The sequence below is a fragment of the Microcebus murinus genome, chromosome 3, assembly GCF_040939455.1.
Source record: "Microcebus murinus isolate Inina chromosome 3, M.murinus_Inina_mat1.0, whole genome shotgun sequence".
NCBI lineage: Eukaryota > Metazoa > Chordata > Mammalia > Primates > Cheirogaleidae > Microcebus > Microcebus murinus.
In genome coordinates this window covers 107172357-107189596 of record NC_134106.1, presented here as the reverse complement: position 1 = coordinate 107189596, position 17240 = coordinate 107172357, and positions in this window count along the sequence as shown.

Here is a 17240-nt window from a genome sequence, read left to right as displayed (position 1 = left end):
TCCAAAGTTCAGGAGTTTATGGTGAAAGCAGAAGACATTCTCATTCACTAAATCATCTGCATAGAGGAAAGAAAGATGTCATTTAATAAGGTGGCTCATTAAAGGAAATAAACTTCTTAGGCCTATCTCTATTTATAATTCCTGAAATTTCATTCTTTGTGCCATATAATGCTCCACCCACTAGTATATTAACCTGTGTTTCCATGGAGACCTCATTATTTTGTTTTTGATCAGTAGTTTTCTCACCACAGTTGGAGTGTGAGTGGGTGTTGTTTAGTAGTGAAAATACAAATGTTTCAAGATGCAAATATCTGACTCTTAGCATAATTTTCATAGAAGTTAGGGATAGTAGTAAAGATCATTGGTAAAGTATCTCTACTTCAATAATCTTATTTTTAAAAATTATATTTTAAATATAATTTAAAAATAATATCAGTACAATCACTCTATATAACCACAAAACACAACTTTATAACTATAAGATCTGATAGGTATTTATCAACTTTTCTGAGGATTAAACTAAATCAGACATGATGTTATATCTTTTCCAGGGTATGTAATGTAACAGGAACTCAGTAAATTTAAATTCCTTTTAAATAATTTTTTTTTTTGTAAAATCTGTGGCCTCAGGCAAGTTATAGGAGAGTGGAAGTTTTTAAAAGAAAGTTACTATATTTAGTGATTATTTTGGTATTGTACTACATTAGATCAACCTCTTCAAATTTGCTTATAAGAAGCTTGAAGAGAATAAAAGCTTTTAGCAAACATTTATTAATTTCTTTACTACAATTGGCAGTTCAAAGCTTCATTTTAGTCTTTTAATCAAAGAGAGAACAATTAAGAAGTGATACGACTGTATTCTTATTTCAGAATTTTTTGAAGGGAGAGGAGCAGAGAAACAAAGTTCTTTTCATCTTAACCATGGATTTATTCTCTCTTAGTAAGGAGGTAAAGAAGGTAAAGAAGGAAAGAAAATATTTTATTTTTTATTACATCCTATGTAAAGGAGATGACTCTGTATCTATTCTAGCCAGTTCTTACCATATTTTAAAGGAAACAGAAATTAAGATTTTTATATCTCAGCCTTTATTTTTTATTTGCTATTAAGATAATAAGTTTTCAAATATTTTGTAGGCCAGACAAAATCTACCAGTTTGGAATCTTAGTGTGTTTAATGTATAATTTCAGAGTTCATTTATACCTGTTTTCTGAGTCATTGTGGCAGGCATTTGATGGCATGTCAATAGCTCTTGAAGAAAGAATGTGCTTGTAGTTCACATAAGCGGTAAAATCTGTGAAATGTTTGTGACTTGAATGCCATTTTCTCCCTCCATTCCTTCCCCCATGCTTTCATGTCTGACCTGCAGAATTCTTCACAAATTGGAACCCACAATTCAGTTGTAATGATATTTCTGATGATATTCAGGTTTCTACCTCTTATTGAATGATTCAGATGTATAAAATGTTTAGGCTCAGTGCGTAGAAACAGGCATTGAGGAAGGAGTAAAATTTCCCAAGACGTGGAGGGAAGATTCAAACAGGGCAACTCTATGCTGAGAACAGAAAGGACCTGCGATGGTGGAATGAGGTAAAAAGTAGGATATACCCATGAATGAATCTCCTTCTGAAAGATTTACTTTTTGTGGCCTGTGATTGTTTGTTGTTTGTGTTGTCACTGCTGTAAGAGGCTGGGAAATATTTATTTGACAATGTTCTCTCCATTTCCCTAGTATGATCCACTGTTTCCCTAGTATGATCCTCAATTTCCTCCTTAAAGTTTGGCCGCTGGGTATTTGTGTCTTGAGAAAATGGAAAAGCAGAGTGATCAAGGAGTAGGAGGGCCTGTTCCACATCTGATGTTTTTGTTAGTGCCTATGCAGAGGGAGGATAACTTGTTTCAGGAGTTAAGGCCAAGATTTAGTTTCCAGTGGTAACCAGAACCATAGAGATCCCACGGGCACATTTTAAAATGGCAAAACTCATAGACACTATTTTTTTATAAATAAACTTGAGTGCTTTTCATACTTCAATTCTTTTAATCTTTTGGGGGAATGGAAGTGGAAAAGGTCTCTCTTTGTTGTTCAGACTAGAGTTCAGTGGCTTCATCATAGCTCACAGCAACCTCAAACTCTTGGGGTCAAGTGACCCTCCTGCCTTAGCCTCCTTAGTAGCTGGGACCACAGACTTGCACCACCACACCCTGCTATTTTTTTTTTCCCTATGTTTTGTAGATACAGGGTCTTGCTATGTTGTTCATAGCTGGTCTCAAACTCCTAGCCTCAAGAGATCCTCTTGCCTTGGCCTCTCAAAGTGCTAAGATTATATATGTGAGCCACTGAGCCCCACATAATTCTTTTAATCTTTATAAAAACAATATTCTTATGCCTATTTTACGATGAAAAAACTGAGATATGAAGTATTCAATAACTTTGCCAATAACTAGCAAGTAGAAGACCCAGGGTTCAATCTTAAGTGTTTGGCTCTGAGGTTCAGACTTAGCCAGTACTCTATATGACCAAGCAGTGTACTAGACAGCGGTCCCCAACCTTCTTGGCACAGGGACTGGTTTCAGAGAAGACAGTTTTCCCACAGACTGGGGGAGGGGAATGGCAAGCTATGGGGAGCAGGTGCAAACACAGATGGAGCTCTGCTCCTTGCCGGCCACTCACCTCCAGCTGTGCGGCCTGGTTCCTAACAGGCCATGTCCTGGCACTGGCCCGCAGCCCAGCGCTTGGGCACTGCAGTGCTAGAAGATACCAGAAAGAGCGTACCTTTAAGGGCAGGAACTCTTAAGTGGACATTCAAGAGAAGCATTCTAGAGCAAGCCAAACATCTGAAAAAGGAGGGAAAGAAGAATTTTTTTAAAAAAAGATAATGCTACTAAATTCTACCATCATGAGGGCAGATGAGTGCAGTTGCTTATTGTTAGTATTTTTTGTACTCACTTTTTTATTTCTGTTTTGCCTAAATAAGGGTTTACAAAATGTTTCATTATGACCTGAAAAAACAAAACAAAACACTATTAGCTGGGCCCATATAGAGTGAGCCTTTTATCCTGTATATTCAAACATATGCAAACATTTTAACTGATATCATAGGAAAGTTAAGATACTAATTAGGTCTTACTCTCAATGTAATAATCTAAACTCCTGGAAGATTGTCAATTATATGGCAGCAAAGGTATAAGCAACCCAAGCCCAAAAGAACTCTAGATTACTCTATAAAATAACACATGCATTTAGTTAAGGTTCATGCCAAATCAGTCCATTTTGTCTTATATGTATATTTCATATTCTACTTCATATACTCCAGGCAAATAAGACTAAAATTTCTGAGATTTACTTTTTTTGTAATTTTAAAATCTACTCTAGAAACTACTTGATAACTACACTGACATACTCTTGGATTTTTATTGTGTTTCAGGGTGTGACATTGTTCTAGATTTATTTCAAGAGATTGTACAATTTGGTCATTCATTTGATTCTCTAACATATATTGGAAAAATAAATGGAAACGTTGAGAAGGCTATGCCATGCTTGTAAATTTAGAATCTATACAACTGTTTGCTACTTCAGAGTCCTCATCAAGCTTTTTGTTGTTAGAGACCTTTAAGAATGTTGACATTTAACCAGGGCATCTAAGCTCTGTTTTTCATTTTTCATAAATGTGCCTGCCCTTGCATACTTTGAATGTGTGTGTTAATATGAAATTATCTGTGGCTGCTTTTTGTTATTACTTTTAAAATGTCAGTTTTGAGGTTATTATTTATAATAGAGAGCATTTCTTAGAATACATATTCATATATTTACCACGTTTTGAATGTATAAATATCAGGCATGATATGATTTGCTTAAGAAGAATAAGAGAATCTCAGACTTTTAAGAATTTGCAAAGAATGGAAAACAGATCATTAAGACAATAATTATAATTGGATGTGTTAAAGCTCAGACAGAAACATTCACAGGATGTCATCATTTATATTACAAATGTATTGAGCATCTTTGCATATTTACTGGGTGTTATAGATTGTTCAATTAACAAAGTGCTTTTTTAGTTTAAAACTGCTACACAGAAGTTGTATTTCACCCATTTTTGGATTATGCATTGTTTTACATCTGATCTTCTGATTCTATTGAAAAATGTTGGAAATGCTATAAAATGTAATATTTTATTATTTATAGATATGCAATTGAGTATGTTGTTTACTATAGAAAATTAAATCACTTCTCTACTACTTTTAGCTGTATAATATTAGATAAAATATTAAAAAGTTTGTTCTTTTAATATTCATTTATAAAATAGGAAATATATAACAATGCATAAATTAATAGTTAAATAATATCATATATGTAATAACATGATGTTTTGTACATAGTAAGAACCAATTAGTTTTAATTATTTTTATTCTTATTAAGCAGGCTTAATTTCACCTTATTTTTCTTGTATACAAATGTTATGTTGTAGCCATGGCCGGAGCCTGGGTCCTCTGCACAGAGACTCTGGAGTGGGTCTTGACAAGATGGTCAGCGAATTTCTGGCAGGGAGACTTGGTGAATACTGTCTCTTTCTAGAGGTCAGAGGTCATATGGCTATGGCATCAAAGGTGGCCGTTGCGAAGTTGCCGGGGTGGCAGTGCAGGCCCCGGCCGGGGTGTAGCGGTCGTCATGTGAGCCATCAGCAGCAGCTCCTCGGCCCGGGGGCTGGGGGAGGCCAGTCCCCCTAGGGCAGGGCTGAGGCGCGCGGCCTGGCGCCTTGCGAGGAGCGCTGTGGGCCGCAGATCTCAGCTCTGCGCACGGGGACGAAGGAGAGCCCGGCCGGATGGTGGCCCTCCGATGGCAGTGGCTGCCGCCTCGGAGCACCACACCCAGACCCACGTGGCCCCGATTGCAGTCCCCAGCCGCAGCAAACTCCTTGAACCTGGTCCCCGGCCAGCCCGGGTCTGCTTTTGCACCTCATCTCTGAGAGATGCCCCCAGGAAAAAAGGCAGTGCTCTCGGACTCCCTGATGTGCAAGGAGAAGAGACAGATCTCCTCTAGGGACTTGGTCTCATGTCCTTACCCAGGTGGCCCAGCTTGGTGACAGGCATGCACTCCTTGTCCTCCTCGGCCTTGCCCGGACCCCTGCCACCACCCCGGCCCCGGATACGAATACGGATACAGACACGGAATAGCGCCGCGGCCGCCCCTTCCGGGGCCGGGCCTCCCGCTGCACCCTCCTCGTCCTCTGTTTGGTGTTTTCTCAGAGGGGCCTTATTATTTTCCTTATGTTCCATTTCCTACATGAACACCACTACGAGAAAAAATTTCAGACTTAAGCTGCTGCCAGGAAAAAGTATTTTCCTGAAACACACTGAAATGGCTTGCAAGTTAAAATTTTGAGAGTCATTACTGACTATAATTTCCATTCAATTTTGAGCTCTCAGATAAACAATGTATGAAGATTAACTTTAACCACTTACTAAGACACCCATCTCCATATCTTTCTATCTTTTAAGTCTTTCCTTGGTCCTGACCTGTACATCTGGTGGCAATTTTTTAAGCTGCTTACATTTGATCATTTTATTGCATCTGTTCTTATAAACTGATTAATACCTTGTAGAATCAGGAGATATAAATAAATGAACATGCACTTTTACATAATATTGCTTTGGAAGAGCTAAAGATTTTAGAGATAGAAAATCTACATTTCTTTAATGTTATTTAATTAATCTTAATGTTTGAAGAAGATCAAATGAAAATTGAACTTTAATTCTCCTGAACTTAGTGAATCATTAACATCTTTAACCTCCCCAACAAATGCAAATTAGTGTTTGTAAATTAGTATTATATTTTGATAAATATGAGCCCAGTATTCCTTTTATACAGAGATGAGGTGTTTCCTTAATGAATAAAGAAAAAAAAAAGTAAAATAGAACTAAGAGATATAGCTAGTGTTATGGAGAAAATTCAGAGCATAAAGAAGTTATCTTGCCTCTCTTCCCTTTCAAACTATTTTGCATATTCCTACTGCAATCACAGTCTTCAAATTCTAATTTAAATTTTTCCTCAGAGACATTCAAGGCTTATTAAATTCCCCAGCAAACACAAAGTAAAGATGTCTATCAAATACTATTTCTTTCATGTTTAAAGATATAATTGTATGTTACTTGTTGAAAACATTTCCCACATTTAAATCATAAAAATCTGCTTGCAGTTGACCACACATCATATCAATCTTGCCTCTGAAACCTCTGACAGTCATTCTCACTGTCTATACTCTTATACCTCTCACTACTTTTCTATATTACAGGATATCTTTTCTGAATGCTTGTTTAAAAAGCTCACCAGCGCAATTTCCTGAAAAATCCTAGCCAATTCTAAACCTTCCTTTACCTCAGCACTCTGCCTCACAATTTTAAATCACAACTTGCTCTTTCAACACCAATATGTAGTTTCCTGGGTCTTCATTAGATAGCACTCACCACTATGAACTAAAAGATGGAGAAAGAACCAGAAAGAAAAAGAGAATAAGTAGGATATATGCATAGTAGACCATAGGCTTTATATCTAAAAACAATATACATCTAGGGACATTTAAGTTGGAGCTCTTACAGGAAAGAACCAACATTTTTTAACTGCCTATTATTTACTGGAGACTGTACTAATTGCAGTCTAAATTAACATTAATTTGTATCAAAGCAATATGTCTGCATATTATATAATGTCAAAGAAACACTGTAGGTATAGTTCTGACCTACCCATTTCTATACTAATTCTCTCCCCTCACAGGTAATGAGTTTCAGCTACTTTAATTCTTCTGTTAGGTTAATTATATCTATAGTTCTAATTAGCGCAATGATACTTTTTCAAAAAAAAATTCTCACCTATAGATATTATCTACTGAAATTCTCCTCTATATGGTTAAGTAGGTGAAATGAATGTACATTCTCCAGATAAACTGTTCTTAATTTGCCAGTCCCCCCACCCACAGAAATCACCTTTTAATGATACCTTAAAAATCTTGTGATCATCATAATTTGAGTCTGCACAGGTTATCTATCGCCCCTAAAATCAAGTGTTTTTTCCATAATTTAAAAAGATGAAACATTACACAAGGAGTCCAGGTGAAGTCTCCTCCTCCCCCACCTCATTAAATGCTCTGTGATGAAGGATCCTATGTCCTAAGCAGATAATAACAGCATTAGTAGCCATTTTAAAACAAAAATGTCATCAATTCAAACTTATGTTTTTAACTGTTATTTATAAACTGGGTAAGAGAAGTGATGCTGTCAATTGAAGACTATCCAGTAAAACTTTGATTCCAGGAAAAGTAGGACACATAAATGAATCTAGTTGATGGTCAGAAATCTATGTATTTGGAGCAGTATGTTTGTGAACTTGACCTTGAAGAATTACTTTCATTTTCTGTGTTGCAGATTTAATCAAAGGAAGCTACAAGAAACAACTTCATTAAAATTAGTGCTTTATTTTCTTTATATTTGCTCTTGAGCATATTGTCTAACAATTACCTGAGAAACCCTACATGGCAATTAATTTGAGAAAGCCTTTGGAATTGTTTTAGAATAGATAATGAACCATGCAACTAATTGCATTTTTATTTATTTATTGACTGCTAAAATTTTCAGAACTCACATATATCAATTGATCTTCATATCTATATTGCATTTTTGCATCAAGAATTTCTTCTTTTATAATCCAATGTTTTATAATTTTACTGCATTTTGAATATGTTCCCTCAACAAGCTGTGGAATAATTTGGGTATAATAATAATAATAAAAATGATTCTGTGTTATTTGGCTATCTATGTCCTTCAACCAGGAAAATAAGATGAGAAACAACATTGTAGTTTTATGCTAATATTTATTAGTTACATCTATGACAAGCTACTTAACATTACCTTGAATCCTTCATTGTCAGATAAATAAGTTAGAATTGACCTTTTATATAAGGTCTCCCTAAGTACTAACTGATTAATACTTTTTTTTTTTTTTTTTTTTTGAGACAGAGTCTCATTTTGTTGCCCAGGCTAGAGTGAGTGCCGTGGCATCAGCCTGGCTCACAGCAACCTCAATCTCCGGGGCTCAGCGATCCTACTGCCTCAGCCTCCCGAGTAGCTGGGACTACAGGCATGCGTCACCATGCCTGGCTAATTTTATATATATATATATTAGTTGGCCAATTAATTTCTTTCTATTTATAGTAGAGACGGGGTCTCGCTCTTGCTCAGGCTGGTTTCGAACTCCTGACCTTGAGCAATCCGCCCGCCTCAGCCTCCCAAAGTGCTAGGATTACAGGCGTGAGCCACCACACCCGGCTGATTAATACTTTTGAAAATATAACTGACATTATTAGCACTACTGAAGGAAATTTAAAAGAGCTCCTTTTACTACAGCCTTCTGTTAAATACTGAAATGAACCAATGGATCTTAAACACAGTGACTTATTTACTTGTACATTTCAAAATATCAGGATTTAACATGATAAAAATACTCATATTTAGAAATTGTTGTTAAAAGTATCTCTGATTTTAGTATGTGAACAAGTTATCAGAAGACTAAAGATAATTTATTCATTGCAAATTACTCCAACATTTAGCATCTTAAAACAACAAATATATATAAAAGAGTAAAAAGTAGCTATATACAATGTGTACATCTAGAGATCTAATGTACTGCATAGCTGTAGTTATTAATAATATTGTAGTGGGCATGTACCCAAAAGAAGACATTCTATAAAAAAGACATCTGCACTCGAATGTTTATAGCAGCACAATTCACAATTGCAAAGATGTGGAAACAACCCAAGTGCTCATCAATACATGAGTAGATTAATAAAATGTGGTGTTGGGCAGGTGGAGGGGGAGGGGATGGATATATACACACCTAATGGGAGCGGTGTGTACTGTCTGGGGGATGGACAAGCTTGAAGCTCTGATGTGGGTGGGGCAAGGGCAACATACATAACCTAAACATTTATATCCCTGTAATATGCTGAAATAAACAATAATAATAATAATAATATAGTGGCCATTTAAGCTTTCATCCTTAATTTTTTAATAACTGGACTTGCATTGCTTACCTGCAATAATTTGAAATTGAAATTTCCTTCTCAAAATTATCTTATTATTTTCTTGCACCTCCATGACTTCCTGATGATTTGTTTTAGAGTTTATTTCCTAAATCACATAGTCAATATCCTAAGCTCTACCTAAGTTCACATCACATGACAGAGTTGGTCAAGTCAAAGATCAAGCCAGTCAAAGCTTTACAGATGTTATGGTCTGAACTAAGGGTGAAGAACCTGTAGCCCCCCAGATCCCCAAGTGTGGCTCTTTGACTGAATCAAACTTTACAGAACTTTATTAAAAGGATTTGTTTTGTAAAGTTTGGATTCAGTCACTAGGCTGTACCAAAGGATTCAGAAGGCCATTCAGATGAGCTGAAGTGGAAGGACACACAGATTGCCCTCCATAATAGAAATCTTAAGATCTCCAGAAAAGTAACCAATACCAGTAACCAATACTATCCTTACTTCACTTAGTATTCTGATACATTATATCCTAGAGATGTTTTCAAAATCCTAATTGAAATTTGCATATATCTAGCCCCTTACCTTTTTATTTCATTTTAAATTTTTGTATTTGTAGAATAAATAAAATGTCTTCCTTGGATGTAAGAACAAATATATGATTTCAAAGAGTACCTCTTATATTTTTCAAAGAATGTTTGTTTTTATGGGAGGATAAAAGATGCACCAAGAGATAATGCTTTTCAAGTATTGTTGTAATGAATAACATTCCTGGACATTTTCACATCATAAAATTTCTTTCGGATACTTTCAGTGTCTGAAACAACATAGGTTTGCCTAATATTTAAAAATCAGAATCCTTTTTCAATTTGAAACAAATTTCTTAAGCCTGTGGCAAAATGGCAAAGTCCCTCGCATAAACAAGTAGAATTAATTTCATTCATTATCAAATCATAACAACTAACATTTGACAATGTGAACTGTGGCACCATGAGATAGAAATACTATTTTAAAGTTCTTGACATCAAATAAAACTTACTTTCCTATAAAAGCTTAAAGGACATTTATTCTTTTGCATTTTTATTTACCCAGAAATTCTCTTTTTATGAATGTATTTCAACCACTAAGCTTTACTTTTAGAGTGGAAAGAACTTACCAAATACTGAGAGACAGTTAGTTATTCACAAAACCATTACCTTAAAAGTATAATACCTTGCTAGGGATAATAGTTTCCCTGGTCAATCATCTAAGTGGTATGAAGCATATAGATAAAAGCAGAATGTTTATGAAAACCAGAGAGTCAATATCATTTTCTTAGCATTTATTACCTGTTTCTTTGTCAAGAGACAGAATTGTAACTATAGCCTTTGGTAAGAGTAAACTTTGTGGGGTTTTATGTTAAATTTAAGTATTAAAACACAACATTTTGGAGTGTTTCCTTATTTTTTTAAATCATAGCACTGTTTGTTTAGTTTAATAAACTTTTACCATGAGTATAGACCCCTAATAATGTAAGTGCTTTATTCTACACAGGCAGTGAACTGATGATAGATCACAACTTTGTAATATGCATGCCAATGAGTAATTTTCCAAAAGAATCAGTTTTAAGGAGGCAGAATGGTGTGTGTGAAAGAACATGGACTTTATCATCAAAGACATCGTGTTTGTATATTGGTTTCATTGAATACTAGCTCTGTCCCCAGGGTAAGTTACTGAACCTCTCAACCTCACTGTCTATATAAAATTGCTATTTCTTCACGTGAGCACTGATCAAACTATTACAAATAGTAGGCACTTTATAAATTTTGCTTCCTTCCTGTTTCTGTACTTCAACACCATCACCATAGATATTTTAAATATTATACCCTCAGCTTCCACATTCATGTTTTCAAAAGTGGGGATGCAACATTCCTGTGCAGAGAGTCGGCTTCAGTCTGAATAACATCTGTGTCCCATAGGAGACATTTTGGGAATATCTACTCTGTGTCAAAGAAGGGAGCCGATCACCTGTCATATCCTTCATGGATTGAAAAATAAGCCATTCCAGAAAAAAAATGTCAGATTGAACATTTCCATTACAATTTCAAAATGACCTGGAAAAATAGCAACAAGAATTGAGTCAGAATTTTAGTCTATAAACCTAATTGTCTCTTTTCTACTTCTAAGGTTAGGATTACAAAATACTGACTTCAAGCATCTATCTTTCAGGGTGTGGACAGATTTTTGCTCCATAAATATTATACACATCTCCCTGTGTTTTGAACTTCTTCATTTTTATTTATGTTTACTTTTCATTAAATAACAAATATATCAAATGTCTACTGTTTAAAATAAATAAACATTTCTTCCTGAAACCTATGGTCCTTTCTCAATGTTACTATATTGCTCTCATTGCCTCCCTGGTTTAGTTTTTGTTTTTATTTTTATTTTGAGACAGAGTGTCACTCTGTTGCCCAGCTAGAGTGCTGTGGCGTCAGCCTAGCTCACAGCAACCTCCTTGGCTTAAGTGATCCTCCTGCTTCAGCTTCCCGAGTAGCTGGGTCTACAGGCATGTGCCACCATGCCTGGCTAATTTTTTCTATGTATTTTTAGTTGGCCAATTAATTCATTTCTATTTTTAGTAGAGACGGAGTCTCGCTCTTGCTCAGGCTGGTTTCAAACTTCTGACCTTGAACAGTCCCCCCGCCTCGGCCTCCAGAGTGCTAGGATTACAGGCGTGAGCCACCCCGCCCGGCCTCCCTGGTACGGTCTAACGAATCAGTAGTCTACATTCAATATCTCAATTTGGTTTCCATGTAATTTTCTCTTTTACTTCACAAAATCTACTGTTGCCCCAATATATACAGATATCTTCTACCTGTAAAGTCCAAACCATATCTTATTTCTAGTCAAGAATTTGGTTCTGTTTACCACTCTTTCTTACTTCCAACCCTAACCTGTTCTTCTTGCAGGATATGCCTACCTGTCTTCTTGACTTTCTAAACACCACTTCTACTTCACAGAATGTGTTTCTCTGGCTCTGCTTTCAGTGCTTCCTCTGTACAGCTTCATCACTTCCCTGAACTTCAAATTATCATCTGTGCTCTGTTGCTTAGTAATATGTTATTCCAAAGCCCAGCACACTCCTTTGCACTCTAAGTCCTTGTACCTAACTTCCTCACTGGATGATTCAGCTTGGATGTGAAATATGTACATCAGGTTCAAGATGATAAAAATTGAACTCATTCTTTCCTCAGAGCAACTGTTTTCATTTTCCATTTCCAAAAATTTTTATATCATCCAGATAACCTCCAAAGCCAGAAACCAGTATTTGATATTTTTGCTTATTCTGTATCTACTATTTTATTTATTCATTTAGTTATTTAAAACATATTTATTGGCCACACAATTTATGGTAGGTGCTGTTCTAGATGCTGAGGGTAGAATGATAAACAATAACTCTTATACTGCTTATGATCTACTGGGGAAGGATTGAAAATGAGTAAGTAAAAATAAAGACTATGGTTTTAAATAATGGAAAGTACAAAGATCAATGATGGTTAGAGGAGATTATGTCATTTATGATTAGACTTTGCTACATAAAACAAAAAACCTAAAATAACTGTGACTTGATATTGAAATTTATTTCTCTTTCATTACAGAGAAAATCCATTTTTAGGAAGTCCAAAGAGTGTATGGTGGCATTGATTTCTTCAGGGACTCATGAGTTACATTTCTCTATATGTCTCAGAAAGAACTTCCAACTAAAGGTCAGCCTGAGTTGGTGAAGGCTGCTGGGGCTTCAGCTGTTGAGTCTAAATTCCAGGCAACAGAAAACATGAAGCACAGAAGAAAAAAAATCAGGCAGAGTCAAAGGAGACTAGCACATTTTAATAATATTCCTGAAGTCCCCAGAAAACGCGTTCACTTAACTCTAGTTGGCTACATCATGCTGAAAGGGTGCCATCTCTTTTACTGTTTCGCCAGATGAGATGCATTGCATTATTAAGGATGGTGGGGAAAGGATTTGGGGTAGGCAGATGCCTCTGCCATAGGTGGCTATTTAGTTAGCTTTATGAGGCAAGGCCTTTCTGAAGAAGTAAAATCTCAGCACATATTTTTAGTCATCATGTACTATTGATTTCATTCCCTTAATAAAGCATTTTTAATCTGTTTTCTAATCTCTATTCTCTTTGGCTCTATCCTCCATTAGTAAAGGTCCTCACTATTCCTTCCCTCTTTGCAATATTTCCCTAACTAAATCTCCATGATGCTCTCCCAGAGCTTTTTGAAATATAAATCTAAACCTCAAACTTCCTTGATTAAATTCCTTTAATGTTCCTGCATTAAGTCAAGTCAATATCCACAGGAATCTTTCATGAAAAGCTCCCTGATCACCTAATATTTTACTTTTTTCTTCCTTCTTTTTCTACTGAACTCTAATTTATAGGCATGAATAACACCTTTAAAAATCAAGTTTTTCTCATCACTCTACATTTGAAGTTATTGGTCGCTCTACTGAGAATATCCTTTCCCTATCCAACTATGTCTAGAAAAGGTATGCATATCTATCCTTTATAACTCATTCGGTCGTCACCTATTTGTTTAAGCATTTCCTAAATATCATATTTTCATGCCATAAGCATGAAAACTATTTTTTGAAGTTCTACTACTTACCAATATTGTTGTAAGTATTGATCTTCCATTATCAACTAACAGCTACCTGATGGTAAGGACTGCTGCTTTTGTTTCTGTATTCAATTGCCTCCTTCTGAGGCAAGCACATCTCAGATACTCAATACAGTTTTCCTGAGTGAATTAAACTTGTCAGCCTCCCAAGCAGAACGTTTTACAGTCACCTGCTGCTACTACCCATCCCTTAGGAATGGCACCATTTTCTATTCGTGCTGTCTCTTGAGCTCCCCTTTCATCCACCCTCTTGATTAATTTTCACTTCATTTGTCCACTTCTGGCCTCTGTCACCACATATTTTAATCAATGCAATATTCTCGATGGAATTACCTTCCTTCATTCTCATATGCTCTTGATTGTGTTTACAATGCCAGTGACACAACACAGTGTCATATCATGGCACTTATACCAAGCTTCAGTAAAGTTAAATAATTTACTTAATAAAGTTCATATTTTTAAACATGAAATTCACAAGTTTTCAAAAATTAGTTCTATTTTCTTTCCAAATTTGTTTCTATTTTCACCTCTGCTGCCCCTACCTACCTTTTGACCTGTGTCCACAGAGATATATTTATAAAGGAGGCATCACTGAGAATGAGGCTTTCTGTCAGAGATGTCAACTTTGTGGATATATGTGAGGCCAGTGGCACATCAAGAACCTGACCCAGAAGTCTCTGAAAATTTCAGGGTAGACTGAATTACCAGGTAGATATCATAGTTTGGTTCCAGAAACATATTCTTCCACTAAATCTTTAAGTAAAAAGTGATTAGATGGGGCAGGAGAAGTCTAGCATGGGGGTGGATTCAAGGCTTACTTTCTTAAGTGATTCTAAGGTAAGGAATCCAGGTCTGGGGCAGAGACAGAAGAGACAAATCAAAAGAGATAATTTAGCAGATTGATCAAAAAATTGTGTTTTTAAATTGTTTTTCCAGTCTCGTCACAAAGTGTTCCCTTAGCTCAAAATAATGTTAGTCTAATTTCTTCTACAGATTATTTTATAAGAATTCAATGAAGCACATAACTATACTCTTAGAACATTGATTTTATTAATCCATTGGGCAGCATTGCATTATATCAAAATCACATGTGATTAGAAGAAAGTTCCATGTGAAATATACTTTAATGTAATGCAGCATGTGTGAAACAAAGTGCTCTCTTAGTAAAATACATCCACAACAATCTAAAGGACTGTGCGCCTAATTTTTTTTTTCTTTTCTGGTAGCAAAGCATGCTTTGTCTTATGAAAAGGAGAAAAAAGTTCTTTCTCGATTCCCACTGGAGTTTTTGCTTCAAACTCATAGCAGCGACATATCGTCTGTCTCTCCCAAAGTATCAGAGTGATAAAAATGCTCAAAATTGTGCCTTTTCTTCAAAGTCAAAATTAAATATTACCTATTCCATGAAGTTTTCCCCAATCACATCAGCTAAACTAATCTCACCCACTACTGTGGTCCCATAGTGCCTGACTTGTACATATGTTTAAAAATTTATCAAACGCTTTCTTCAATTGTATTTCAGTTGCTGCATATGGGTCCTTCTCACTCTAGAGCAGTCTTTAGAGCTTCAGTTAGACAACTTCAGCTGAGAATCTCTCACTAAACCTTAATTCAGTGTCTTGTACAGTTTTTGCACAGGGCCGGTGCTATTCTAGTTAAATTCTGGAATCTGGAGTCTAATTGGATGGGATTGATTACCGGCCCTGTGCTTTCCTAGAGGTGCAACCTTAGGCAAACTAGTTAATGTTTTTCTTCTCTCAGTTTCCTTAACTTTAGAATAGAGTAAGCATGGACCCATATCTCATAGGATTGTTATGAGTTTAAAAGTGAGATAATAAAACGAATAAAAGTAGCAGAGTTTTGGTACTTAAACAGTCCATAAATATTATCCATTGTTATTACATAGTTGGTGAATACATATAACTATTAAGAAATTGAATTTAAATATGCCCCTTTTTTATCCTTTAAGGTTAAACTCAAGGCCTAGTTTATTTTTAAAATTTCTTTGATGCTGCTATTATAAAAGTATTTTATTTTCACTGAGCTCCTCTAATGTTTATGGTTTAAGCCACAAAGCTAAGCACTTGATTGTGAACTGTTTTTTTTTTTTTTATTCTCTAATTATTTTCTGTCCCCTCCTCCAAATTATTTGGTGTTTGAGTATTATGATGCAGGTTCTGTGACGGAAACACATGCATCCCCAAAAGTAGCTGAACTGAGGGCAGTGCCAAGCGAGCTCAATTGATACTTGGCAATTTGGCAGAAAAGAAAATAAAGAAGTATGGCTTTTGACACTTTCTCATTTCTTTCATTTTTCTTCAACATCCTTACAACTTTAAGTCCTCATGTCTTCCAGCTTCAAAGATGAGATTTCTCTTGATTAACGATATGGTCAGGAATCCTATCATTCTGGGAGGCTGAGGTGGGCGGATCGCTCAAGGTCAGGAATTCAAGACCAGGCTGAGCAAAAGCGAGACCTGGTCTCAACTAAAAAGAGAAATAAATTAATTGGCCAACTAAAAATAAATAAATATATATATGTGTGTGTGTGTGTGTGTGTGTGTGTGTGTGTGTGTGTGTGTGTGTATAAAAAATTAGCCGGGCATGGTGGTGCATGCCAGTAGTCCCAGCTACTCGGGAGGCTGAGGCAGGAAGATCGCTTGAGCCCAGGACTTTGAGGTTGCTGTGAGCTAGGCTGACGCCACGGCACTCCAGCCTGGGCAACAAAGTGAGACTCTGTCTCAAAAAAACCCAAAAAAACAAAAAAACAATGTGGTCAAACTGAAAGACAATCTATTTTATCCCTTATTTTAGGAATTGTATGTGACATGACATATCTGTGTTGGAAGGTATTTTATAGTCCAATTCATACCTGAGATCTAGTTTCCGGTAAGGGAGACCTCTATCTATAAACACAGCTCATCCCTTTTGAATTTTAATTGTTAGCATGTTTCTGTTTAGATTAAACTGTCAATTGTCACCCCAAAACATATATATTCTCATCTGTTTTGTGCATTTGAGAATCATGCATAATATAAATTCAATCTACCATGACATGTTAAATCTCAGATATTTGGAGATAGTCTTTAGGTTGCCCTTGAGTTTTCTTATATCCAGCCTGTAAAAGAAATGAATGAAGGTGTCCCGTGGGTACAATTCTACCTACCCTAGTTTGTACAAGCAGCAATAAATTAATATTTGGATAAAAGCGTTGCATCTGATGTGATGTGAATACTATTATTTGTCTGTAACATGGCCATGAGAATGCAACCCAGAATAATTATCATAATTGTTTTGGAAAGTCTATTTTGATTAATGCTGCCTAAGCAAATTTGTCATTATTTTTATTTTGTTCCTTTGGGGGCTTTTGGCACCTATATCATATAGGTGATTCATGTTGAATATGTAATCAAAATTTTAGGTTGTTTTCTCTAATTACATTATTATATTTGCATTGACCATTTCAAAACTTCAGAACCTAAATAACAGATGTTTATTTAGTTCACAGTTTTGCATTGGCTGGGTAATTGGTCTAATCTGGATCA